The sequence below is a fragment of the Suricata suricatta genome, chromosome 1 (genome assembly GCF_006229205.1).
Source record: "Suricata suricatta isolate VVHF042 chromosome 1, meerkat_22Aug2017_6uvM2_HiC, whole genome shotgun sequence".
In the NCBI taxonomy this organism is placed as follows: Eukaryota; Metazoa; Chordata; class Mammalia; order Carnivora; family Herpestidae; genus Suricata; species Suricata suricatta.
Genome location: NC_043700.1, coordinates 146,958,717 through 146,986,115, shown reverse-complemented (window position 1 = coordinate 146,986,115; position 27,399 = coordinate 146,958,717). Strand labels below are relative to the sequence as shown.

Genomic DNA, 27,399 nt, shown 5'->3' with positions numbered 1-27,399 from the left:
CAAGGGTCAGACGCTTAACCGGCCGAGCCACCCAGGAGCCCCGTAGCTGCTTTTCTGTCAACCTTATTGCCATGTTGTGTTTCCGAGTCTGTGAAAGAATAGCTTAAGACAGCGCAGTGGCTGTTCCTACCCAGTCAGTGGCCGGGGCAGTGACTTGGTCGGAGCCATCTCAGCGGCCGCCTCGGCGCTCCGGTCTTCCTCAACAAACTGCCCAGTGGGCACAGAGGGCACCGCATTGTGACTCTGCAACCTCAGAGACAGCAGTAGTACATTCGGGAGCTGAAGCAGCCCAGTCACCCCAAAATGCCTCCTTGGTCACAATCTTTTCAGCAGCGTTCTGCTGCTCCTTTTCTCTTTTCAGGATCGCTGGAGCAGAGCACGAGCAGGACCTCCCGCTAGTGCTCACGGGAGAGGCTGCTGTGCATGCGCAGAAACTCTGGGGACAGCGTACACCGCCTTGGACCTACTTGAGCAGTTTGCGCTCTCCCTCTCGCTCTCATTTCTTTTTCTTTTTATCTTGCAAGAGACGACAATGTCCTCACAGTGGCGAGAAGAGTCTGGGTCACACAGAGCAATGGTAAGCAGGTTAACCTAAGACCTCTGTGCGAGTCCGGTATCAGCCCTGGGGTCAGCTACTATCAGACGTTGCAATCCCAGAAAGCTGCCTGGATGGGTTAGGGAAGATTCCAGGAAGGAAATGGCCAGCAACAGGAGTGGCTCCAGCACTGCAGTTTTTAGCACAGCTCACTGACCAGTATTCCTGGACGAAATGACTCGGACATCAGCCAGGTTTTTAATGGTAACAACCGCAGGAGCTCCTCCCAGGTTCTCTTCAAATTTCTGATGCAGATGTCATCGCTTTCCCTTTTGTTCCATTTGGAAGTCAAGGTTGGTGACATCTGTTGGGTTCCAGCTGCAAAGAATTTGAGGACATTCTCCTCCTTTATTTGCAGAACACCAAGGGCCCGAGAATGGTTGAAGGTTTCCCTTTAACTTACAATGGGAACCCAAACAATGCTATATGGACTCCTTTCTGGTTAGTGCAGAAACTTCCTCTTTTTATTCAAGAATGAGAAAATACCTCCAATATCCACAGGATACAAAATTCCTGAGAAAAAGTAGTTTTGGAGCCAAATTAGTGCCCTCACTTAACAGGTGCTACTACTCAACAAAAACGTGTTCTCTAACAGTTTTTCCCCCCATACTTTCAAAGAGAGACAGTTTTTTAGGAATAGAGTTAACAATGTAAAAGATATACTGGATCTTTATTTAAGAAGCTATACTAAACTTGACTTGGCTTAATCGAACTAGCTTATAAAATCCACAGAACAAGAAATGTTTTAATTGCAGACAAATTAATTCAGAACTTCAAGTGTTAAGATATATTTAGCCTATAAAATTTTGCAGCTCCTATAAAAACACTAACTAAAGTAAATCACAATACTAAAAAAAACAAAGATTCAGGTTTAGTAGATCTAATTATCACAAGATTTTTTTTCACACTCAAAATGAAAAATTGCTATAATTGTCAAGATATATGTAAGAGGCATTTGGTGAGTTGTTAGGTTCTCAGAACAGATTTTCTCCAATTGACAGGAAAGAATGGTGACAGTAGAAAAGCAGGACGGTAGTATATCATTTGGCTTATTAAAAGAAAAAAAATCACTGCTTCTGCTCAACTAAGGTGAGTTAGAGGTACTTTCAGAAACAGAAAAGGTGAAGATTATGCTGCTTTGAAAAGATTTCCAAAGAGACTACATGTCCTTAAGAGGCTTTAAAAATTTTTTTTTAAATAGTGAGGAGTTTAACATTATTTATTAGTTATATAGCTTGTGACCAATCACCCTCATTATAAAATAACTGATACATGCATGCTGATTCCTAAAGCAACAGTCTTTTCAAAGACCAGGCAGCATTTAGTGTGTTTGCTTATTCCACAAATGTTTATCTAATATATTCTAAGTGCAAGGTATTATTCTAAGTGCTGGGTAATGGACTAACATACTATAGCCAGTCCCTCCCCACAACCACCAAAAAAAAAAAAAAATTAAAGAATATGACGTTATTTCTGCTGAGGTGCAACTTAGAAACCTAGTGGGCCATATAAGGCATGTCAATAACCATGATGAAAGACAGTATTTGAAAAGTGCTTAATGCGTACAATAAATACTCCTCATTAGATACTCAGAAGGGGGGTGTGGCTAAATGAACACAGAAAGATTAATGGAGGAAAAATATTTAGGCAAAGCATCAATCCCACCATAGTCTTCATCAGCCATGCCCTCTTGGGATATAACGGGAAAATCTTGGGCTTCAGAGTGTGAGCCGCCTTGGTTTGAATGCTGATTCTGTTACCATACCTGGGCAAGGGTGGGCGAGTTTCTTACCCTCTGTGAACCTGCTTCTGTTGGTAAGGTGGAGGTAAGCAATAGCCCCATGACTGTTTCACATTTCTTTCAGAAAAACACCTACCCTCATTTGATTGTTTTTTTATCCCTTGCCAGTCTGGTTTTATTCCACATCTGACCACTGAAATCAGTGCTCTACAGGCACCCCTTCATTATTATTTTATGATTGTTAAATCCAGCTGAGGCCTTTTAATTGTTGTCTTTAACTCTCTCTATATTAATCTCCTTAAAATTATTAAAACCCCTTAAAACTCTTTCCTCTCAGGTCTTAATGGCACAACACTTGCAGCTATTTTCTTCTGTAGAAGTATTTTTCAAAGTGCAGGCCAAGACTCACTAGTGAACTCAGTTAGTGGATTGCCACCACGAATTTGTGGGGTTTTTTTAAATAAAATAAAAGAGACTTGACATGAGAATATCTGATGCATTACACTAATGTTTGGTGACATTTGTTTTCTGGTGTGTGTGTCTGTATGCGTGTGCATGTGTAGACCTGGCCAAAATATAAAATGTATTTCTCATTTCAGGTTATGATGAAAATTTTGCAACCCGCGATTCTAGAGCCATTCCTTCTCAATTTAATTTTCTAGTTCCTAATTTTAAATTCACCTCTTTAACATTATCTTCTAACTCTGTAAAACCGTTACTTATCTCTTTGCTAGTTCTCTCACCTACACTTCCCAGCCAGCTTACCACCTGTTTGTTTTTATAGATACCTAAACTCATTATAAATTATTGATTATTTTTATCGAGTGACAAGAAGAAAGTGGCATGTTAGCATGCATAAACTGACAATAGTATGAAAGATAGGTTTTAAGAAGAGAGACTGAACACAGGGACATCAGTTAGAAAATTATTGCTGTGACCTAGTTAAAGAGGTTAGAGAATGAATATGAATTAAAGGTCTCTAAGAGAAAACAATATGTATAATAGCAATTTCAAAAAGAAATATCTGTATATTTATGTATGTGTGTGTGTGTGTGTGTGTGTGTGTGTATAAAGGCAATGCATGGCAAATTTGATGCCAAAAATAAAGAATAAGAAGATTAAATTATTTTTTTTTCAATCTGAAGATGAAGCAGTTTCAGTAATAATAATCTCCAGGGTCACCTGGGTGGCTCAGTCAGTTCAGCATCTGACTCTGAACTGAGTTCAGCTTAGGTCATGATCTTATAGTTGCTGAGATGGAGCCCTATCTTGGGCTCTGTGCTGACAGCACAGAGCCTACTTGGTATTCTCTCTCTCTCTCTCTCTCTCTCTCTCTGCCCCACCCATTTGTGTACACTAGAACAGGGCTCTCTCTAGCTCTCAAAATAAATAAATAATATTTTAAAAAACAGAATTTTAAAATAATAATAATAATGATCTCCAATGACAATAATATTGCATTTTTTAACCTATGCAAACAGGTGCACTAACTACACTAACTTGCACTAACTATAGCTAAGTAGTTAAAAACCTTAAAATCTGGGGTGCCTGAGTGACTCATTCATTAAGGATCTTACTGTGGATCGGGTCAGGATTACATAGTTTGTGGGTTTGAGCCCCACATAGGGCTCTGTGCTAACAGCTCAGAGCTTGGAGCCTGCTTCAGATTCTGTGTCTTTCTCTGCTCCTCCCCTGCTCACATTCTGTCTCTGTCTCTTTCTCTCTGAAGATAAATAAACCTTAAATTTTCTTAACCTTAAAACTTGTCCAGAACTAAGTCCAGCTGGTAACTTAGTTTCATAAAAATTTTGGTGTGATAAACAGTATTTTTTTAATTAAAAATAAGTATGTAATCAGCAAAACTAGTTTCTCTGAAATTCTAGTGTTGGCTGAACCTTATATCTGTACTTGTGCCATAATCAAACATATAAATAGGTAATATTTCATTTTCCCAGTAGTTCTTTGTTTTATAAAAATTATAGTAAAAATAAGAGAAATGTAAAGTTCAAACTATTGTTTGGATTTTAGGTTCTAGACTTATATGTGAAGAGATTCTTGTCCCAGAGGGAGTCCCTTTACTTCACATTAAAGTGTCTCTTGCTCTTTTCTAGAAAAGGTTTAACTTTCAATTATATATCAATAAAAAATCTGTTATACTGTTATGTCAGATAATTAGTCCCTCATTTTCTCTTCTTCAACTAAACTTCATAAAATGCCCTCTAACTATATTTTAACAGGGTGAGGACAATTTAATTAGATCAAGACCTCAACAAAGAAGACAGTTAATGGATGACAGTTTGAGGTTTTGCTACAACCCTTCAATGAATTCAGCAGCTACATAAATAAAGTCTACCTGAAAAGTCAGGGAGTGCTTACAAATTCTTGTTGTTTTTTGTTTTCTCACCAATAAAAGAGCCAATGAGATACTACTTATATACTGGACTTGAAATCAGAAGACCCTTCTTTACATCTGATTTTATCATTTGCTAGTGATGTGGCCTTGGAGAAGTCACTTAAACTCCCTGAGGCTTTTTTTCACTTGTAAATAAAATTAATGTATTTTATAATATAGAAGGCACTGACACATAAAGCACCCAAATAATCTTCTTTCAGGTTTTCTGCTGAAAGGCAATATGAAGTGAGACAGACCAGCCTATGAACTACAAGTTACAGTAAGTAAAGTAAGGTACAAAGAAATAAAAATGGTTCTTTGTGATAAAGGCAAAGGGAACATGGCCCACATGGTAGGTCAATAAATAAGACAGACAGAAGAAGGAGGAGGGGGAAGAGAGGAAAAAGAGGAATGGACTCCACACACATTGATACATTGTAGTAACAGGAAGCTGTATTAAAAAATGCATTGAAGGACATAAGGATATAATTGGTTTCACAAATAAGGGGTTCTACCCGGGGCTGAGTATGTAAGATTATGTAAACTTATTAGGAATCATTTAGTAAAAACATGAGATTGTCAGTTAAACAGTAGGTATACATAAAGCAGGTATGTCGTTGCTACATTCGTATCCAAGAAGAATGGCATTACAACACTGCTAATGGAATATTATAAAAGAATCATACAAATTGTGTTCATGACTTGATTTCTTTTACTTCAGGTATATCTTGAAAAAATACAGAGTGGAGAATGAGCTGGAGAATAAAACATTCCATTGTCAAAAGATCTTACATAACATAAAACAGTGAAATCCACGCAGGAAGGGAATAAACACAAGTTTGTGTCAGCCCTCTAGGTCCCTCATTCTGCCAATACACTAGTCCATAGAGAAAGATACTTTCCGATGGCAAGGTTCCCTAAGGAAATCTTTTTTTTTTTTTTTGAGTTCATATCAAACAATCTCATTCCACAAATGATAGGAGATTGTTAAGCCTTGGGAAATTCCTTGAGGTGATAATTCTACCAGTGTGTCTATGATTCAAAAACATATTTGTCCCATGAATCAAGAGGCCGTTTATCAAGCACTGTGAACTAAAACTCAAAATTTCTTTCAGTTGCACATTGAGTGAGCTTGGCCTCAAAGCAAGCATGATAAACAAGAAGCAGTGGACAAGAGGAGGAAACTGGGACCATACAAGACAGGTAGCTGGAAACAATTGACATTTCCTTAGGGCAAAACTCTGAAGGAGGGCACACTGTATAAAGAACAGTGCCCAAAGAGGCTGTGGTTTGTTTTAATAGCCACTGAAGATGGAGGAACTCCAACCAGACAAGCAAGGACACACGCCAAAGTTCAAAGAAGCAGGAAGACTTGAAATCAGTTATGTATAATATCCTGGTATGAGACTATGGAGTCGTTCAGAAGGTACAAAACAGGTAATGACTACACCAGGAATAAGCTGTAACATATATGGCAATACCAAAAGCTAATCCAAGTGTTAGAGTTCTTTTTAAGTAAGTAGTTGAGGGAAAAAGTCAACCCCTGGAGAAAATTAGTAGTTACATGAAGGCGCAACCGAGCAAACTGATGAGATCCATTGGAAAGTATAGACTGGGTAGACATCTAGATACAAGAAATTCAATTTAGGCATATCAGACCCTGATTGAATAACACCAAAACTCTCTCTGGACCCTGTCACATTGGTGGGTTAGAAATAAATGTGTTCGTGGTATTTGCCAGCATGAGTTCAGGAACTGAACAAGGATGGATCTTCACATAACGGGCAGGGAGGTCAGCAGCTGAGCAGGAATGGGAGAGGCAGACATCACCAAATATATAACAAAACCTGTCCTAGTTCTGAGTCAACAAGGTCTTTCATATCATATAAACCTACATCCAGAGAAAGAAAGAAAGAAAGTGATAGGCTAAAAATTAGAAAATTCAAGATGTCTATTTTCTCTATATTTTTCCCACTAGAGACTTTCTTTCTAGTTGAACTAAGTTTACCCATTTAGTTTGTGTCCCTGAATATATCAAGATCATTCTAGATTTATTCTAATGATGTTTTTAAATTATACTGTTTCTATGTCTCTTGTTAATGGACTGGGTTTTATGTAGAAATATTTAGAATAAGCAACTTGGGCTTTCAATGTCAAATTCATAACATTCTTACTAAACTATGCAGCACCTTTTAAAAAATAAAAAAGTAAGTAAAGATTATTTTCATCTTGTAATTAGAAAGTAAAAGCATAAAAAAGTTAAACTCAGGATCATCTTGGTCCTTAACATGGAGACTTAGCTATGAAATTGTTACCCTCTAAAAGAAGTGCCCAGTGCCCACTGTTGATTGTGGTCATCTTCCTGGATTCTTCTCAGTTTAATCCTTTTCTTCCCTCTTCTTTATCCTGTTCGATTTCATTTCTTTTACCACATTTGCACTCTCTTAAACTAAAGTATTTGGTCTCTACATTTTGATCCTTCACTTATCTTCAAGGATTTTGGCAAAGTCACTGAATTCTTAACTCATGGCTCACTCAGAACATAAGATCATCCTTCTTATGGACTGAATGTTTATGTCCCACCCCACCCCAACCCCCCATAATTAAGATGTTGAAGCTCTAACCACCAGCATGGCTGCATTGTACTCCTAGTGTATAGGAGTAATTACGGTTAAATGAGATCATAAAAATGGGGCCCTGATCTGATAGTATTAGTGTCCTTTTAAGAAGAGATGGAGAAAGCTCACAGGTTTTATCATTCTCTCTCTCTCTGTCTCTCACTATCCTTCTGTCTCTGCCTCTGTCTCTCCTCTCTCTGCCCAGGCTTAGAGGAAAGTACATAAGGTCACAGTGGCTGTCTGCAATCCAGGAAGAGAGCTCTCACCAGAAACTGACTCTGCCAGACCTTAATTGCTCCAGAACTGTTGAGAAAATAGATTTCTGTTGCTTAAGCCACTCTATCTGCAGTATTTTGTTATGGCAGCCTGAGCCACACAATTTTCCCAATATGCCATTTTTAAGCCAAAAATATGAGTTGGAGGTGAGAATTCACAGAAAAAATTCAATTTATAATAATATCAGAAACCGTCACTTCTTTGTACTCTCTTTATTACTAAAGGATGCCAAACTTGGGGGAAAGGCAATGCAAAGATGTATAATTGAAAGAGTTTGCCCTTCTTCAGTGTTGTAGTCAGGAGTTGACACTATTAATAGTATGATGTTTATCTTTCTGGACATATTTTTGAAAGTCAGGAATTAAAAAGTCAAATGCATTTCATAGTTCTCTAGTTCTTACATCTACAAAAATCATTGGAGACACTATTTTACAAAATAGGTTTTTGTGATTAACCTTTAGAAGTTCTGATTCAATAGACCTGGGTGTGATCCAGGAACCTGCACTCCAAGGAGGATCCAAGTATTTCTGATGATGTACTCAAAGAGCATATTTGGTCAAGCCCTAATTTAAATATTTTAGCTATTGATTCTCTGTTTTATTAATATTACTACATATTTTAATGTTCAGTTTTATGAATTTTTACCATTACTTAAACATGTATTCATTTTATGACTTCTTCATAATATATTATTTGTGTAACAGTCTTTAAACATTTATGTTTCCCTTTAGAAAAACAGAAAATCATATTTTAATTGAACTGTGAAGTTGGATGCAGGCCTACATGAACTCATAGGAAAAGGTGTTTCTCCATTTTATTTTCCCTTTTATTAGTTTACAGTCACCAATTACTCGTTTATTCCCACATTTTATGGTTGAACAAATCTGATCCCATGATCTCAAGGCATTCATAAAGACTGAGAGATTAGCAAAATAAAAGACAACCAAATGTGCTTTTTTCTCCTCCAATGAAATGTGAACTAGAGCAACTGAAGCTAATTGTGAACTGCCAGGGACAAAGAAAAGAAAACCACTAGAAATTTATTTTATTGATGAGTAATAAGGAAATAAGAAACACTCTGCTCCTGTGTAGTCACCATTAACACTTTTAAAGCAATTAAAAAATAGTCCATTAAAGACTACAGGTGATTTGTAATGTGAGTTGGACATTGTTGTCACTGGGGTCAGTCAAGATAGATTTTCATTCAATTACCTACACATCTTGCCTCCCCAAGGATACTTGAAGGAGTCATCTATACCAAACTCTTCAGTGATTTTTAACTTGAAGTTCATTAGCTCAATGGCAGATTGATGTATTGCACTTAAAATACACTCAAATGTCATCTTTTTAAAAATCTACTAACACAGCCTTACACTATGGAGTTAAATTCAATCACTCAATTTAGCTTTTGGTTCTTTGGAGAAATTACTTTCCTTTATCAAATTCAAGCTGCAAGGCTGCCAGAAAAGGTGTTAATCATGTCATTCACTACCATTAATATAAGCTTTGTTTTTATCCAGTTCTCAGCTCAACATCCTTCTGCATCAATTTTTTTCAGCCAGAGTCTTCCACTGTATAATTACTTCCTAAGAGTACCTTATGTGCATTAGGAAGCATATTAAACAATCAATAAATATTTATTAAATGTCTGCTATGTTCCTGAAAGACCGGTGCCCTTTACTCAAAGAATATATTCTCTTATTGGCAAAATATGATTTACATACACAAAATTATTAAAGAAGCATAAAATAAAATTAAGTGTTAAATTATGTGGTTCAAAGAACTATATGCTACACAAGTTCAACAATAAAAAGAAGGTCAGAATATTTAATCTGGCCTCTGAGGAATGAGCAAGGTTTTTGTAGAAGACGTAAAAAGAGAAAACCATTACAAAAAAAAAAAAAATGGTATGAGCACAGAAAGTGAGCTCAGAAGCAAGGACTATGGCCAAGGTGAGGTGGAGTGAGCAGCCAGCCTGCCCAGGCTGGAACCTTCATTTATTAGATAATATTCTAAAAAGAATTGCATCCTTGCTTCTTTGAGTTATTCACCTGCAGATTTTTTTTTCCTGCACTTAAATTTCAGTCATTTTCCACCATCGTTTGATTTGCAGGATACCAGAGAAGAATTTAAACTCAACTTTGATTGTTTAAGCCTATCTCTTCCTTTTTCTTCAAAGGTTGGGAAGTGATGGATTCAACTCAATATAATTAATCACTGACTGTACTTTACTATAACAGCCAGACATTTGTTAGGGCCAAAATTCTGCATTGTTTTAAAGTAGAATAATTTCCTGTGAGAATTATGAATTGGGAACTATAACAAAGAGGAGTTTAATTGAGAAAAACTTAATCATAACTTAAATGAATTTACCATGGAAAGAATATATATTTATATACATGATATATATATTCTTTGGATTTGACCATCAATTCCATTTTACCTAGGAAGTTGTAGAATCTCTTCTCTCCAATTTTTTCACCGTCCTCTTTTTGAAAGGAAGACTTGATTTATTGTACTTCACTCCTCTGCTCTTCTAGTTCTTCCTTGGTGTCATTGTAGGGGTTTGCAGGGACCCTTGACAGTGATGCATAGTCTAGTTAATCCACATATTTGGGCTTCGAGACCTCCTTAAGAATCCCAGCCACTCCCTTCCCACCCTCCTTCACAGTCTTTTGTATTGTTTTCATTATGTGTATATAAGTATTTGCTAAAAGTGTTGGTTGCCAATTTAAACTATTTATTGTCTTCACTGCTTCAGCTGCTGCTGGATTTCTGAACTTAATCTGCCAATAACTTCCATGCAACACATGCTCACTGCAGTTTTCAAGTGGTTGCCAGTTGCTGAACTCTTTGTACAAGTTTGCAATTCATTGTGTTCCCCTCGTACTGCTGATTCTGGCATCTGCTCTGACTGCTGGATTTTCGGGTATAGAGAAGTTCAGCAATTCTCTTTACAAACTCTCTGCCCAGTGGGAGGTGCTAGTATTTTACTTTATTTGTAGAAATTAGCTATTCCCCCAGGAAATCAAAGTCCTGGTCTTTTATATTTCCCCATTTTCTCACTCTGATGAAGTCAAAAGGTATTTCACCCAGGGGCTATGAGGATAGCAGAAACATTTTTTTGTTTATTTTATTTTAAACACCAGACTTTCCACTAAATGTGGTTATAAACTCCAACTTCACAGAATTGAGATCTAGCTTATGGCTAATGTTGCCTGAGTACCTAAGTACCAAATTTGTATGCTAAATATTCTACACAATTTATTTTAATTCATTTCTACAACAAACCTATAAAATAAGCATTATTAGTCCCCTTTATTCAGATAAATAAACTCAAGTTTAAAAGTTAAAAAGAGTTTTCCCAAGTTAGCAAAATCTAACAAACATTTAAATATAAGTAGGCATAGGTACTGAAGAAACAACTAGATGTCAATGTTTTACTTCTGTATTACATTGCCTATCACCCCATCAATGGCACTGAGGAAATCAATTTAGAGTAAGATTGTGAGCTCCCCGTCCATGACCATTATTTTTTAAAAGACAGGCAGCTCTCTGAGAGCCTAGGACATGATGAAAATAATGGACGATGGACTTTACATTATGGATATGAATTATTTAGAAAAAGTACAATATTGTTACAGATAGAACCAAGTCTAGCTCAAGTATAATAGAAGTTCATTATTCATTCACATTAACAGTCCAAGGGGAGAGAGTTTAGGTTAGCAGGGTAGTTCTCAGTGCTGTTATTCAGGCACCAAGACTTAGAGGGTTGGTCATTTTTAACACGTGGTTTCCAGTGTCCTTCTGGTCACCTTTGATTATCACCATTCAAGCCCAAAGAAAAGTGAGAAATAGCATAAGGGGGCATGTCTAGGAGTTTTTATAGCTTGCATCAGTAGAGTTACACATTATTCCTGCTCATATAGAACACTGGAACTGGAAGAACATAGTTTTATGACTACACCTAAATGCAAGAAAAGTTGGGAAGTATTGTGTAGCTGGCTGGCCCTATGCCCAGCACTTCTATCCCAGTGGAAAAAGGGGGAGTAGGTATGAGGGACAGATAATTGTCTCCGTCACAGTCTACCTCTGTGATCATCAAATGTCTGTACACAGATAAAATAGACTTTCCGTTCTCCAAGGAGACAACTTATGTGTCCACTCCAAAGTCCAGTATCTCTGGAATGCGAAGTTTCCCCACCAGGGCTGAATGGGTTGTTTTGTTTCTATTTTTGTTTTGCAGTACAGAGAAGTGTCATCAAGGTTATCTTCCCCAAGTCCAGTCAATATACATTGATGAAGCAGAATAACCATAACACAAATACTTGTTAAAAAGGAGAAAAAAAAATACATGAAGAAACAGCAACTCTCTTCATTACTGGTAAGAATGCAAGACAGGAAAGGTACTCTGGAAGACAGTTTGGCAGTTTCTTACGAGAGTAACATACTCCTACCACATGGTCCAGCAATCATGATCCTTTATCCAAATGAGCTGAAAATGTATGTCCACATAAAAACCTGCCCATGAATAATTCATAATTGCCAAAACCTGGAAGCAACCAAAGTGACCTTTAGTAGGTGAGTGGCTAAACAGACTAGCACATCTATGAATGGAATATTATCCAGTAATTTTTTAAAGGAGCCATCAAGCTGTGAAAAGACATGGAAAAATCTTAAATGCAGATTGTTAAGTAAAAAATAAAGCCATTCTGAAAATGCCACATGCAATATGACTACAGCTATATGACATTCTGGAAAAGGCACAACTGGTGACAGAACAAAGATTAGTGACCAGGGATAGGGCTGGGCCAGAGTGGGTGGAGGTTTGAAAAAGGAGGCAGGGATGAATAGGTGGAGTGCAGGAATTTTTAGGGTAGTGAAAAAGAAACTATTCTGTGTGACATTAAACTGCAAGTAATTATATATTCGTCAAAACCTACTGAATGTACGCTACAAAGAGTGAGCCCTAATGCACACTATGAAATTTAGTTAATAATGTATTAATATTGGCTCATCAGTTATAACAAATGTACCACAGTAATGGAAGAGGTTAATAGTAGGGCAAACTGGGGTGAGGAGAGCTTTGGGATGAAGGAACACAGAGGAAATCTCTATACTTTTATCTCAATATTTTCTGTAAACCTAAAGCTGCTCAAAAAAGAAATCTATTTTTTTCAAAGAAAATACTAGGGAATTCAGCAATCACAGTCCACTAAAACAATGCATTCCTACTGTGCTGGCATTGTATTAAACCCTGTCCAGGTAATAGAGGGGATCCCCAGGTTAGATATGATTCTGTTCTGTGGGAGAATATGCGTTCCTTGATCACGATCCTCAGATACTGCTAGATTTGCCTTCTGAGGGATTCCTTCTTCTCTGCCACACTCCATGGTACACTTGTGATGAACATTGAGTGTATGTCTTCCTTACAGATCAGAAAGTCCAGAGCTTTCTCAGGTGAAGCTTAAGGTATCCTTAGCAGTACAGTCCCTCAAAAATGAAGTAGGTTTTTGGTCTGTTTATTTCCTGTCCCATCCAAGTGTCAGTAGCCCATACTCAAAATAATATCTTAGACGTAATCCTTCAGTCTGATTTTTTTTTAACTTCCCTGCAGTGCGTCTGTGTGTGTGTGTGTGTGTGTGTGTGTGTGTGTGTGTGTGTGATACCTTAATGACATCTAAAATAGTTGGATGAGGGGTGTCTGGGTGGCTCAGTCGGTAAAGCATCTGACTTTGGCTCAGGTCATAATTTCATGGCTTGTGAGCCCCACATCGGGCTCACTGCTGTCAGTGCAGACCCTGCTTTGGATCTTCTGTCCCCTTCTCTCTCTGCCTCTCCCCTGTTCATGCTCTGTCTCTCTCAAAAATAAATCAACATAAAAAATAAATACATAAAAGTTTAAAAAAAACAAATAAATAAAAATAAAATAGTTGGATGAGAAGATTCCGCTCTTCATCAGATTTTTTGGGGGGAAGGTTGAATACCTTCATGTAATTTAGGACATTTTATTGGGCCTTTGCATTTGAAGCCTTTTTATATCATATTTCCTAGTTGGGTTTCAGCAGCTAGCTTTTCCAACCCTGTGAGGCCTTTTATCTGTGAATTTTCTCTCTCCCCTTCAATCTTTGGGCACAAACCGGCCATTTCTTATAATACCTTACTTGAAGCAATGAATGGCAGTCAACATGTATAAACATTCTGGCTCTTTCCAACTACTACACCTAAAACTACATGAGCATGTGGTCTATATTCGAAGTTGTAGTTGGAGATGTTTTTCATAAATGTCAATGTTTTTCCATGATATCATATATTTCTCCAACTTTTTAGCCTGTAGCACCACTGCCCAAACATTAACTTCTGTATTGGTTACAATAGGCAAATTAGTTGAAACAAACAAAAATTTAGTGGTTTAAGAAATATGTCTTTTTCACATAAAAGTCAGAGTAGGGGTTACAGGCCAACTGTGGCTTTTCTCCATGCCATCATTCAGAGTTAGTCTGATGGTGACTCTGCCATTTTCAACACATCTGAGTTCCAGGATCTCTCTGGTCATTGTCACACTAGTCAGGCAGAAATAGAAAAGAACATGGCAAAATACTCAGGAGGCTGATAAACCAGGCCTGCAAATGGAATACACTTCCATTCACATTCTATCAGAGACAATTCAGTCATATGCCAATATCTAACAGTACAGAATGGTGGAGAATGTAGTGTAGTTGACCAACTATTTTTCCAACATTTCCATTCCGGTGGAGAAAGGGAGAATACATGTGAACAGGCAGCAGTATTGCACAAATCACAAAAGGCCTCAGCCCCACTCCAGCCAAATTTCATAAAATAATAAACGATTTATACCCCCTCCCAACCATACAGGAGGGTGTTAATCCACTTCCATGTCTTCCCATCCAAAGAATTCTTTGATCAGAGCCAGTAAATAATCTCCCTTCCACCTTGCTTAAAAGTTTACCTTCTAATTTTCTGTCCCAGAATCATCCTTTACTCAAGATAGTTGTGAGTGGGAAAGTTAATTTAAAAAAAAACAACCCTCCCTTCCAGGAACAGACAAACGTGGCAGAGCATGGTAGTGCATATTACTATAACCATGTGGGTTCATTATGTGTAGAGTCAACAGCCATTTCCATGATGCACTTGCAGCCCTGTATGTTATACAAGATCTTGCTGCAACAAGCAAAGATCAGATTCTGCCATCTTCTTTCAAAACAAAGTACCCACATCTCCAGGAAAAATGAAAATCCACTTACTGGCAAACTGCTGTCCCAATAAAATGAAATATTTCTTTTAAAAATAATGATATTCTCAGAAGCAGCATCTGTAATAATACACCACTTATTAGATGTGATTCCCCATTCAAATAGGTTTACTTTTCTTACTTTCTTTGATCTTCCCAAATATTCTTATCCCCATTTTACTGAGGAGAAACTGAGGCTGGGAGAGTTTCACTAACTTGCACAAGCAGAGGCAGTGTCATACATTAGCAAACAGCACACTTAGCTTCACAGTGCAAAATGTGTTTATTCAGGTGAACAATTACATCACATTTTTCTTCAACAACAATACATTATTCATTAGTGATTCTTGCTTTACATTTTGTGCAACTCAAGGCCCATTCAGAAGGTTTTCCCAGAGTGAAGGAACAATCAGCTCCAAAGCAATCTTCAAGTCCTTACCCGTTAAAGAAGCTTCCTGTAGCTTTTTATATGACAGTTTTTACAGCTTCTACCTACAAAGATTTCAGAACACACTCTTAGAAAGCCTTGCAACTGTAAACAGTTGCACGGTAGTTATTTTGGCTTCATCTCATATAATATTTGAGTCATCTAAACCTACTGGTTCTAATTCCACTCTTGCCAACCAACATTCTGATTATGAATTGGCTTCCCATGTGGTTCTGCAACAGGGAAAGAATGTGCTGATCAAAAGGATTTTAGAGCATTTATGGTTTCTGTGACAGTACTTTCTTATGGCAAATCAATAAGATGCTTAGATTACAATGTAACTTCCCATGCAGATTACCAAGAGGGGAAACTGCAGTAATCATGCAAACTTGGATGTTCTCATCTCCACTAAAATTTTTCACTGAAAACTAATAGACGGATATTCTGTGATCTAGGAAGGAGGATTGAATGCACACACACCAGAAGACTTCGCTGGCCATTTTGTTTGCTTCAAAGATATTAGACTAAGAGTAAAAGAAAAACAAACAAACAAACAAACAAGAAAAGAAGAGCAATGAGAAGATTGCAAATTATTTTTTAAATTTTTTTATGTTTTTTTTAATTTATTTTTGAGAGACAAAGAGAGACAGCTTGAGCAGGGGAGGGTCAGAGGGAGAGGGAGACACAGAACCGGAAGCAGGCTCCAGGCTCTGAGCTAGCTGTCAGCACAGAGCCCGACGTGGAGCTCAAACCCACAAACCATGAGATCATGACCTGAGCCGAAGCCGGACGCTTAACCAACTGAGCCACCCAGGTGCCCCAAGATGACTGCAAATTAAATCATTCAAAATTCAAATTTGACACAACTGTCAACAAGGAGAAACTACAGGATTTTAAGGAAAATGGGGATTTGGTCAATTAAAGAGTATATTTTACAATATTGCACCACAAGAAAGGAATGCTCTAGAAGATAATCAATAAGAAAATAACTCACAGTTTCCTACATGACATCATTCAGACTCCGGTGATGAGAATAAAGAAACAATTTAACTGAAATCCATGCAGAGGAAAAAAATAAAGAAGCAAAGACTAATATAAGTTTTATGTTTGAGAGCGATGGGAAAGGAGTGTGCTCCCAACAGTGTTGAAAAAGTCAACTGGGGAAAAAGGGTTCTGTTTTTTGAAAAGTTTAGTCTCCCTGTGTTCAGATATTGATGAAATTTATTCTGACAGGTGTCGGTTGAACACTCATTTGAGCACAGTGCTGTACTAGGCACTGGATAAAATATGAGAAAAGTAGAAACAAAGCTTCAAATTCCACAAGAAGCTTTAAATAAGACAGTCTATATGAACCTTTAATTATTACTGAGTAAATAAGACAAATATACATAAATAATTTCATGATAACAAGACTGAAATAAATGACAAAGATTAAAGCTTCATAGATATTCAAAAAGAAAAACAAGGAAGACAAGAGTTGGGAGAAAATTGCTTAAAGAAAAAAAATTGAATATGGGTCTTTCACAAAAGCTTTCAGTTACAGGCATCTCAAGATACAAAAAAGACACCTGAATCATGTGGCAGTTGAAGGAGAAAGCTCTGGAACCATGATAGCCTCCTCCCCCAACATAAACAAGCACACAAGCAAATAACATGTAATTATATATATATACATGTAACTCATGTCAAAATTATTGTGAATTGAAAAATTCTATGACTAAGAAGTAATGATAAATGACAGAGACTCTAATTAGTTATGTCCTCTCGACCCTCAAGGATTGAAAGTTTGTGGATGCTTCTGCTGGGTGCCAAATTTGTTAAGACACATGTGCATGTATGTTTAGAAAATCAAATAAAAACCCTAGAACACAAATGATAAAGGAACAGCCTTTCCTTGGAAATTTCAGTTGTTGGTCAAAGGGAGACCAACAGAATGATTTACTATTTTAAATTGACTTCCAACATCTAAAAATCAGAATGTCTCAGCTTGAAGATTCTCAGGTTGCATATTTTAAAAATCTGAAGATCCAGGAACACTTTATCTGCTTGTTCTCATGTAACGAATTTATTCTTTCATTCTTGGAGTGTCTCCTGAGCTCTAACCACGGGCCAGGCACCATTCTAGATAGTAAGAATATATCAAAGAACAACAGCCAAAAAGGAAAAAAAAAGGAAAGAAAACATTCCTTGATTCTGTGAAGACCATTTAAGTAAAATATACTTGAGCAACTGTACATTTTAAACACATAGGCAGGCACCAGGGCCATCCTGCCTCTGTGTATTCTAATTGGAGACAGAGAGAGAGATAGACACAGAGAAACAAGAGATTTTGGGAAAAAGTTTAAAAACTTAACTCATGCCTTTAACAATGAAATAAAATAAAATACTGAGATTCTTATTTTTTTCAACATGTATTTATTTATTTTGAGAGGTGGTGGGAAGGAGGGAGACAGAGAGAGAGAGAGAGAGAGAGAGAGAGAGAGAGAGAGAGAGAGAGAATCTCAAGCAGGCTTCAGAGCAGAACCCAATGAACTGCAAAATCACAACCAGAGCCAAAATCCAGAGTCAGATACCTAACCAACTGAGCCACCCAGGCACTCCTGAAGTCCCTTTTATTTGTATTCTCCTTTTCTGGTCTTCTGTTTGTTCGTTTTCTTGAGAGAGAGGGAGAGAGAGCACAAGAGTGCACATGCAGGTGTATGTGAGAAAGTGGGCCTTGGAACAGAGGATCCAAAGCAATCTCTGCACTGAGAACAGAGAGCCCAATTGGGGCTCAAACTCAGGAACTCTGAGATCATGACCTAAGCTGAAATTGGACATTTAACTGACTGAGTTATCCAGGTGCTGCTATCCCTTTTAGTATTAAGCTGATTAAGTCATTTATACAGCTTTTATGGTTCATGAGACCCCTAGCTTTGGAAATTGTAGGATTCACTGATTAAAGTCAATATCTCCTGCCTGTCAAAGATGGGGCCAAATCTGAACTTCAGTCTTGTAGCTTACCACAGTTTAAAACCTTCCCAAGAATTTCTACTAGTTTCTGCAACCTATTTTGTCATGGTTTTCTCTGCCTCCACCACATTACATCCTTGAAAGTTACTTCTCTTGCTTTGAGACATCCTGGAAACAATTCAATCTCTTCATGATTTCAGTAGGCTTTATTCAAGACTTGGAGAGAGGGCAGAGGTGGGATGGAATCTGTAATCTCTATATCAGGAGCTCTCTTTGCTGCCTGTGGGCACAATTCTAGGCACTGTGGAGTAGAAAGGAGACAGAGGCAGCCCCAAATGAATGGAAAAGAATGGGCTAGTGAATGCCCCAGCCACTCCATCAATCTTATTCTCCAGTGGAACATCTAAAAGTTTTTAAGAGGACCCACACTAGGGTGCGTTCCCTAGCAATAGAGATTTCATGCATCTTCTATTGCATTGTTACCTTATTTGTCTCACTCATTTCCCCCATCTGCACAATTGGTTATAAAATCACTTCTTCATAACTATCATCACCTAAGGCTATGTCTCAGATTCTTATGTTTACTGTTTTTGATCCTTTTTTGTTTGCTATTAATTTTTATTTTCTGTTGTTTTTGGTGGGGAGAGACTACTGAAACTAAGATGGTGTCCTAAGTAGTGGTTCTATGCAAGGGTTCATGACCATGACTTTTCAACAGCTCATTGATTCCTCTTTCCTTCCCTTGCTCACCCTCTCCCCTATGTCTTTTTGGAGCAACAAATAAATCTTTTATTCTCTAGTTAGCAGAACAGTCTCATTCATATCCTGCAGATTCAGACTCCTGTTCACAAATGTTTACTTAGCTTTTTCCAAATAAATGTAGATTCTTTCCTAAGGTGGATTTGTATGCCAATTGCTAATTATTTTTCCCATGTTATTACAAATGTTGTTTGCATTAAGATAGAAGGAAACAAAAGAGAATATACAGCTTGACACTGGAGTTAAGTCTTGAGTTTCAGAAAAGATTGTAAACTAGAAACACTTGTGGATGATGCAGGGGGAAGCCACGAAGTCAGATTTCAAGAAACTTTGTATTGAAATAGCTTCTATGTGAAAATGAGTGATTGAGTTAGGATTTAAACCAGAAAAGAACTCACCTGAACACTGACCATAAAGTGGAAAATAACTTAGCTCAGCCTTTCTGTAGATAGAAATGAAGCATAGACAAATGATTGCATGGTTCAAATTACAGGATAAACTAGGCTTCCTAAGGATTAAAAAAAATAAGAACTTGAAAAATGCTGTATGAGCACATTGAATAAATTCAGACAGTATAGTCCTAATTTGCCCATTTCTTTTTATGCAACAATTGTGAATGGACCTCAAGATTCTTCACATTGGGGTAAAAATAAGTTTGTTCATTTTCAATAGCTTGCTAGAAATGTTTAAATGCAGAGGTTGCTGGGAAGGAATGAATTCCTGTTTAAAGAAAAATATAGGAAAGTTATGATTCCTCCCCCTGTAAGTGCACCTGCATTGGCTGCCCCCCATACCATTCCCACATGGGTGGCAAAAAAACAAGTGTTTAACAAGAGATGGGAAAGGAATCTTCCTGAGCACTGTGCTGAGACCCATTTTTTATTGGGAATTGGGAGTGTAAATGTGGAATACGGTGAGCAGAGAAGACGGAGCTACTTTTAAATATAGGACCCACCCACAGATGTCAAAATCATTTAAGAAGAGTGCTATCTAAAATGCATTTTATTTATTTGCTCTGAAAACACTTTTAATGACTACTTGACAAGCAGTAATTATCTGGTTATGTCTAGCTACTTTCTGAATTTCATTATGGGAGTAAAAAATGCAATAAAAAAGAGTGGATGGGATTTGCTTGCATTCTAGAAGAAAGATAACTAGGCTTCCGTGCAGATAAACAGAGAGTTACTTTCATGAAAAGAGAAAAAAACAATATCAATGTGTGCATGGACAAATTTAATCAATACAGTTTAAAAGGTAGATCTGGAGACTCCCTAAGTATAGCCTAGATACCTATGAATTTCTTATATATTATGCCAATAATAGAGACACATTTTGAAAACTTTGCCAAAACAGAATGAATGTTAAAAACCACCCTATATTACATGCCTATCTCTTCCTAGGATAAGTTAAAGAAGCCCAGTTCGTGCCAACAGCCACCCCTCAGTAGCTGACATGACCAGGAAACCGGCTATGCAAGACAAACGCTGCGCAAGCAATCTGAAGCATCGCCATCTCTCCTCCTTCATATTCAATCCATTTCTAAAGTTTGTCAGCTTAATTCCTAAGATAATGCTACTTACTTCTCTCCGTCTACATTGCCACCACCTTTGTGCCAGTTGTTACCATCCTACACCTGAAACCCTGCAGTGGGCTTCCAACTTCCGATATCCTCAACCGCACTCCCATTCTCTAACCATATCTCCATACATTTTCAGGGCAATCTTCTTAAAAATATGAATCTGATTGTTTATCCCCAAATTTAAAATATTTAAAGCTTTCCAGTGCTACATAATGTAAGACCGAAATTCTTTGTATAGCCTATGAGCCTTTTGGAGGCCTGACTCCAAACTAGGACACTAGCCATAGCTGGCATTGCATTCTCTTTTGCTCACTATTTGCGACTTTCTGAAGGTAACTTCCAGTTAGAAGAATAAGCCATGCAAACTCTAATCAGATTCAGACACTGCTCATTCTAAAGTATCCTTTTCTTATCATCTTAATTGTGGTATTTGAGAGTGCAAAACTTCCTCATCTTACCATAGTTTGGTGATCCATGTTCAATGCTCCTTCTGGAATGGTTTAGGTTCAAAGCATTTGATCAAGAAAGATTTAACATATTAGAAATATTCCACTTTTAATGAAGGATAAAGAAGGCTTAGAGTGACAGGTATTCAGACCAAAATAATAATCTTAGAATTTTAGTCCTTTGTGTTGATAAAGGATTTATATCTATAATAAATAAACTTCAACAACATCTAACTAACTTTAAGGTAATAGTTATAGTAAAAAGTAATAAAACTGAGCAACCTATAAGACATTTGAAATCACTTTAAATTTCCAATTTATTCAATTCAAAAGAAATATATGTGTCTTATCATCAGTAAAGTTATATCAAGGTAGATAAAAATCTAAATAAATGCTCTAAACACCTTAAAATCATGTTCAAAAATGCTAATATTCTGACTAGAAACAAAACCAAGGTTAAAACACAAAACAAAACACAACCTGAATGTTCTTGGAGAAAAAATATGCCTTTTGAAATTTGAATGTGTACACTAAGGCAGACAATCATATACAACATTGGAAAATCAAAGCTATCAAGCAAGAAAAAAGCTTTCCATTTAGAAATACTACTTCAGTATATAATGGACTTTAAAAGAACACTTTCAGTGTTGTTAGGTCATTTTTGTGTCCTCTCTCAAGGGTTGTTATGTTGTGAGACTCTTTTCCAAAGGGATTCAGATATTTTATGCCCAATTTATTCTTTCTCTATTAGAAGAACAAAGAAGGAAGAAAAGTCAGATTGTCCTACAATTTTTTCCAGAAACACACCATTAGACCCATTCTTTAGCTCCTCTTAAGAAATGAAAGATCTAGAAGTAAATTGCTACTCTTTTTAAATCTAAAGGCATTCTGCAGTAGATCCTTGTAGCAGAACTTTATTAGATGGAGGAAGTACTGAGTGATGAAAAAAAATTATCAGCATATTTGCAAAACATAAAGTAATGCATTTGTCAATGTTTTTTTGGCATTCTTTGTTCAATATAAATAACAAGACCACAAGTTTATGTGTTAAAGATAAATTATGAATATACGATATATGAAATACAGTGCAACATATATTAAGAAATGGGCTGTGAACCATGCCAGGCCAAGAAATAATGCCTTTACTAAAGAAAGACAAAACATCTTCAGGCCTAGTTAGCATGAACTTCCTTATATAAGCCATATGTAAAAATTGTTTGTATGGTAGAAGCTAAGAAATAATATTCCTATTAAAGATATAAAAACTTAGAGTCCAAAACCATTCTGGAGCTAGCCTGAACTCTATTACATAGTATATCATTTAAAAATAAACCGTTTTCACCCTTTCAGACATTTGGTGTTCCCGTGACTAACACAGTTTATGCTACCAACAGAGACTTTCTTACTTTGACAAACATAAAGGTAGTCTTATGAATCACAAAAAACTTCTGCATCTGACACTAAACATGTACGCTTACCATCAACACACAATGCTTCTTGGCTAAGGCCTTTACCAAAGTACATAAACAAGTTCATAAAGGTTGATTGTTTTGCTCTTTCAACGATTCGCCTGCTTGCCATAAAGAACCCTAAAGTGCAACATCTTGAAGATACTCCTTATATTTAACACTGCAGGAAACCACTTTTGCACTCTCAATTTGTTGCGATTTTTTTTTGAAGTGGGGGCACTACATGGTGGAAAAACATGCAAGGGTTGTTTGTTTCCCACAAACAGGCCATCTTGCTGTGAGGAAAGGGAAGCTCCTATCGCAAGCTTCTGCAGAAATGCACTGATTGGCACTCTGCTGACTCGTTGATCTTAAGCACAGCTAGCAGAGCCTGATTGTAATTACACTCGCTCCTGCTCTCTGTGTGCACATCAGGTGCAGCAGGGCTCTCGGGATGTGCTGTTTAGTATCAAAGCCCAACAGGGTTGGAGAGTTTCCCTTTCTCATTCACTGGTAGGCGAGGAAACACATTTACATGGCTAAGTTGTTTGCAAGCCAAGTCAAACATACAAGGGCTCATGATCGGAGCCTAGCCAAGTGCTCATAGTGGGTGGTCAATGCACATTTGTCTAATTTAATTGAATGATCACAGAGGGCTTTAAACTAAATTGGAGTTTTAAAAAATTTCCATTATAAGCGCCAGCTTTTAACACTCAAACATGGTGACGGATTCATATTCTCAGAATGTGATTACCAGGATCTTTCTGAAAATCTCCTGTGGTATAGGCTAGGATTAGTATATGGGACCAGTGTGGTCACAATGGAAGCTTCTGCCATAATTTTTTAGCCCTCCTATAGAGGGCTATAAATAGTAATAAACTATTCAGTATCCTTTTAATGAAACCATTCTCTTTTTCAATTATCCAGTTATTTGTTTCTTACAACTAAGAACCTTGACTGATATCAGAGATTCATTAAGAATATTACAAAATTTAAAGGTTTTAGGCAATTAAAACAGAGAACATAGACTCGTTAATTAACATAGAATTGTCAAACACCATGATATTAGAATATGACATTTCAAAATAATATTTTTAAGTGACATCATAACACTAAAAATGTAAAACAAACATGATTTCTTTAAAAGTCTTTAGACTTATCACTTAGCTGCATACGAAGGTAACCGTGTTTCAGAGTGCTAAGAGTACTCCACAAGCATCTGGGAATAACCTCTCTACAACAGTCAAAGTATATCCCTAACTGCCCTTCTCACCATGCCTCATAAACTACCATTTTATTTCATCTTTATGACTCCCTCATTTGTCTCCTTTTATTCCTATGTAATGACATTGTAATGAACTTAAGTAACATTAGTCTGGGGATAAACTCAGTTGGGAAAAATGGCTTAACAAAGAAAAAAATCCCCATATTGATCCAGAGAGGCAACAAATCTTTATGAAAACCCCAACTGGTCTTTTGTAGAAACTGACAAGCTGATCCTAAAATTCATAAGGAAATGGAAGGGACCCAGAATAACAAAAAATATATATGTTGATGAGGAATGATGTTTGAGGTTTTCCACTTCCTGACTTCCAAACTTACCAGAAAGCCACGGTAAACAATACTGTGTGGTATTAACATAAGTATATACTGATAGATTAATAAAATAAAGTTGATAATTCAGAAATAAAACCATATATTTACAGTCTACTCATTTCCTACAAGGCAATTCAATAAAGAAAGAATAGTTTCTTCAACAAATGGTGCTGAGATAACTGCATAATCACATTCAAAAGAATGAAATTAAACATGTACTTACCACCATATACAAAACGTAACTCAAAATGGGTCAAATACTGAGGGTAAGTGTAAGAGCTAAAACTCTAAAACTCTTAGAAAAAAAAACATGGGTGTAAATATTTGTGATTTGGGATTAGGCAATAATTTCCTAAACCAAAACCATAGAAAAAAATTAATTGGATTTCATCACAATTTAAACTTTCTTGCTGGGAAGGATACTATCAAGAAAGAGAAAAGACACCTAGAATAGTAGAAAACTTTTGCAAATTATGTATATGACAAAGATTTATTATCCAGAACATATAAAAACGATTACAATTAGATAATAGAATGTCAACCCAATTTCAGAATTGAGCAAAGGAATTGAAGAAACATTTATCCAAACAAGATATACAAATGACCAATATACACAGGAAAAGAGTGAATCTCTTTAGTCATTAGGAAAATGCAAGTAGAAACTAAAAAGAGAAGCACTTCAAACCCACTAGGATGACTATAATCAAAATAACAGACAATAAAAGAAGAAATGGAGAAATTGGAACCCATATACACTGCTGGTGAGTATATAAAATTGTGTGATCGCTTTGAAAAATATTTAGCCAACTGCACAAAAATTGAAGATAGGGTCACCATATGACCATTTTGGAAAAGGTAAAGCTTTAGGGATGGAAAACAGATCAGTGGTACTAGAGGTTGGTAGTAGAGATAGAACTTGCCTTTAAGAGTCTGCAGAAGAGAATTTTACAGTGATGGAACTTTTTTACGTAGTACTCTGGTATTAGATACATGACCCTATGCCTTTGTCAAGACACATGGGATTATTGACAGTGAAGACTGAAGTTTCTAGGTTGCAAATTTTAAAAAGTCAATGAGGATATTAGTTAATTGCAGGATGAAATATAGACCATGACATAAAAATCCTTATTAGATTACAAATATAAGTATAATTTCACTAAAGGCTAAAAAAAGTCAACATAAATAACTTTAAAACAGTGTTTTGATTAGATATTAAAGCTAAGAACAAAAAGAACTGTATACAACCTCTGTTGTCTTGTTGGTAAATTTGTCTGTCAGAGGGATTCACAGGGCTATATATATAAGTAATTCTAAAACTAATTTACATGTATATAGGATTGAACATACAATTAAATAAATTGTACATAGTGGGACCTAATTCCTCACTGCCAGAAAAAAAAGTTACAAATAAGCAAGCAAGAAAGACTACGATGAACTTTATGGTGCTAAGTTAGTTTCAGAAATATAAATATGAATTTATTTTTAAGTTAATATACACACAGACAGACTCAGTAATGTAGATATGTGTATCCATGCATACATACAGGTATTTTCTAGCTTTGCCAGCTAAGGATCTAAAAGTTGACATCCAGTAACAACAAGTACATCTCACACCCAGACCTTGGTTTCCAGATACCTAATTCCAAAATTGACTTAGAGATCCTTGAAAAACGACTTGTTCTAAGGCTGAAACCGAAAATACAAGGTGAGCCTGAATCATCTTATTGCCATTGGAGTCTTTTGACCACCTTTTCCACGTGAGTTGTAATTTTCTGGGCTCTTCATATATTGAGTGTAATTTTGAATTTTACTTTGGACATTTTGAATATTATGGTATGAGGCTTTGGGTCTTATTTTAAGTAAGTAAAGTAAGAAAGGGTTCAAGTGCCTGGGTGGCTCAGTCAGTTAAGCATCCAACTTTGACTCAGGTCATGATCTTGTGGTTCATGGGTTCAAGACCTGCATTGGGCTCTGTGCTGGAAGCTCAGAGCCTGGAACCTACTTCTGATTCTGTGTCTTTCTCTCTCTCTATCAGCCCTTCTCCTGATCACATTCTATCTTTCAAAAACAAACATTTTCAAAAATTAAAAAGAGAAAGAAAGTAAGAAATGGCTCAAGAAAAGGAGACTGAGTAGGAGCCTCTGCCATAGGGGCACAGACATAAAACAGAAAGATTTCCCAATAGCCAAACCTGAAACAGTTTCTGCAATACAATAATAAGGATCATAATATAAACCCAAAGAATATAATAAATAGTCATATATGCATGCTAATATAATTGAATAAATAAACAAATGAGAAGGAACAAATCTCTTCTTGGAAAATTCCAATAACTAAATGTTGAATGAGTTAACAGTATGCGGGCAATCCAATGATGAATGCTAAAACTAGTAGGTAAACCTTTAAGAGAAACAGAATGTTTGCCAAATTTCAAAATATTTTCCCAAAAGCATTTATTAAAAGTTATAATGGTTTTTACCATGTATCCACAAATTCATTGCTACTTCTTATTCCAGATAGTGAAGTTTAATTACCTTCCTCTTGAATCAAGGTTGGACTTAGTGACTTGCCTGTAGCAAGGAAAGTACAGTAACTTTACAGTGGAGAAATTTAGGAGATACTATTATAATTGGTATATTAGTTTTCTAAGGCTATGGTAACCACAAAGTGCCACAAAGTCCGTGGCTTAAAACAACAGAAATGCATACTCTTACAGTCGTGGAGGCTAACGATCTGAAATCAGTTGCTAGCAGGAGCATGCTTCCTCTGAAGTCTCCAGAAGAGAAGCCTCCTTTCCCCTTCTATGGTGGTTACTGCCAGTGCTTGGCATTCCTTGGCTTCACTCCAGTCTCTGCCTCTGTATTCCCATGACTTTATTCACTGCCTGTTTCTGTTGCCAAATGTCCCTCTTAAAGGACAGAACGCTTTGGTTTCAATGTCCAGCCTAATTTGTATGACTTCATCTTAACTTGACTGCATCTGCAAAGACCTTATTTACAAATAAGGTCACATTTTCAGGTTCCAAATTTGGAAATATGGGAGACACTATTCAACCTAGAACAAGTGATCAAGAATGACACCAACAATAAAAAATCATATATTTTTCCACTAGATTTATAAGGACTGATTTAATGTCTTTTTAGAAAATTCCTACATCTTGCCATTGGAGTCTTTTGACCATCTTTTCCACGTGAGTTGTAATTTTCTAGGCTCTTCATATATTGAGTGTAATTTTGAATTTTACTTTGGACATTTTGAATATTATGGTATGAGGCTTTGGGTCTTATTTTAAGTATTCTGGATAATGTTGAAGTTTTT

At 36.6% G+C, this 27,399-nt stretch overlaps 1 long non-coding RNA gene across 2 annotated transcripts; it reads left to right on the top strand.

The window, feature by feature from the left end:
- The first annotated feature begins 325 nt into the window (after nucleotides 1-325).
- Nucleotides 326-20,603, top strand: LOC115285419. 2 transcript variants are annotated; one of them, XR_003905524.1, is made up of 7 exons: nucleotides 326-577; nucleotides 4,574-4,696; nucleotides 4,950-5,008; nucleotides 5,844-5,931; nucleotides 6,031-6,165; nucleotides 11,869-12,006; nucleotides 20,413-20,603. It is a non-coding gene; the product is annotated as an uncharacterized LOC115285419 (long non-coding RNA). The 2 variants fall into 2 exon arrangements; XR_003905521.1 differs by lacking the exon at nucleotides 4,574-4,696 and adding an exon at nucleotides 2,318-2,421.
- The last annotated feature ends 6,796 nt before the right edge of the window (nucleotides 20,604-27,399 follow it).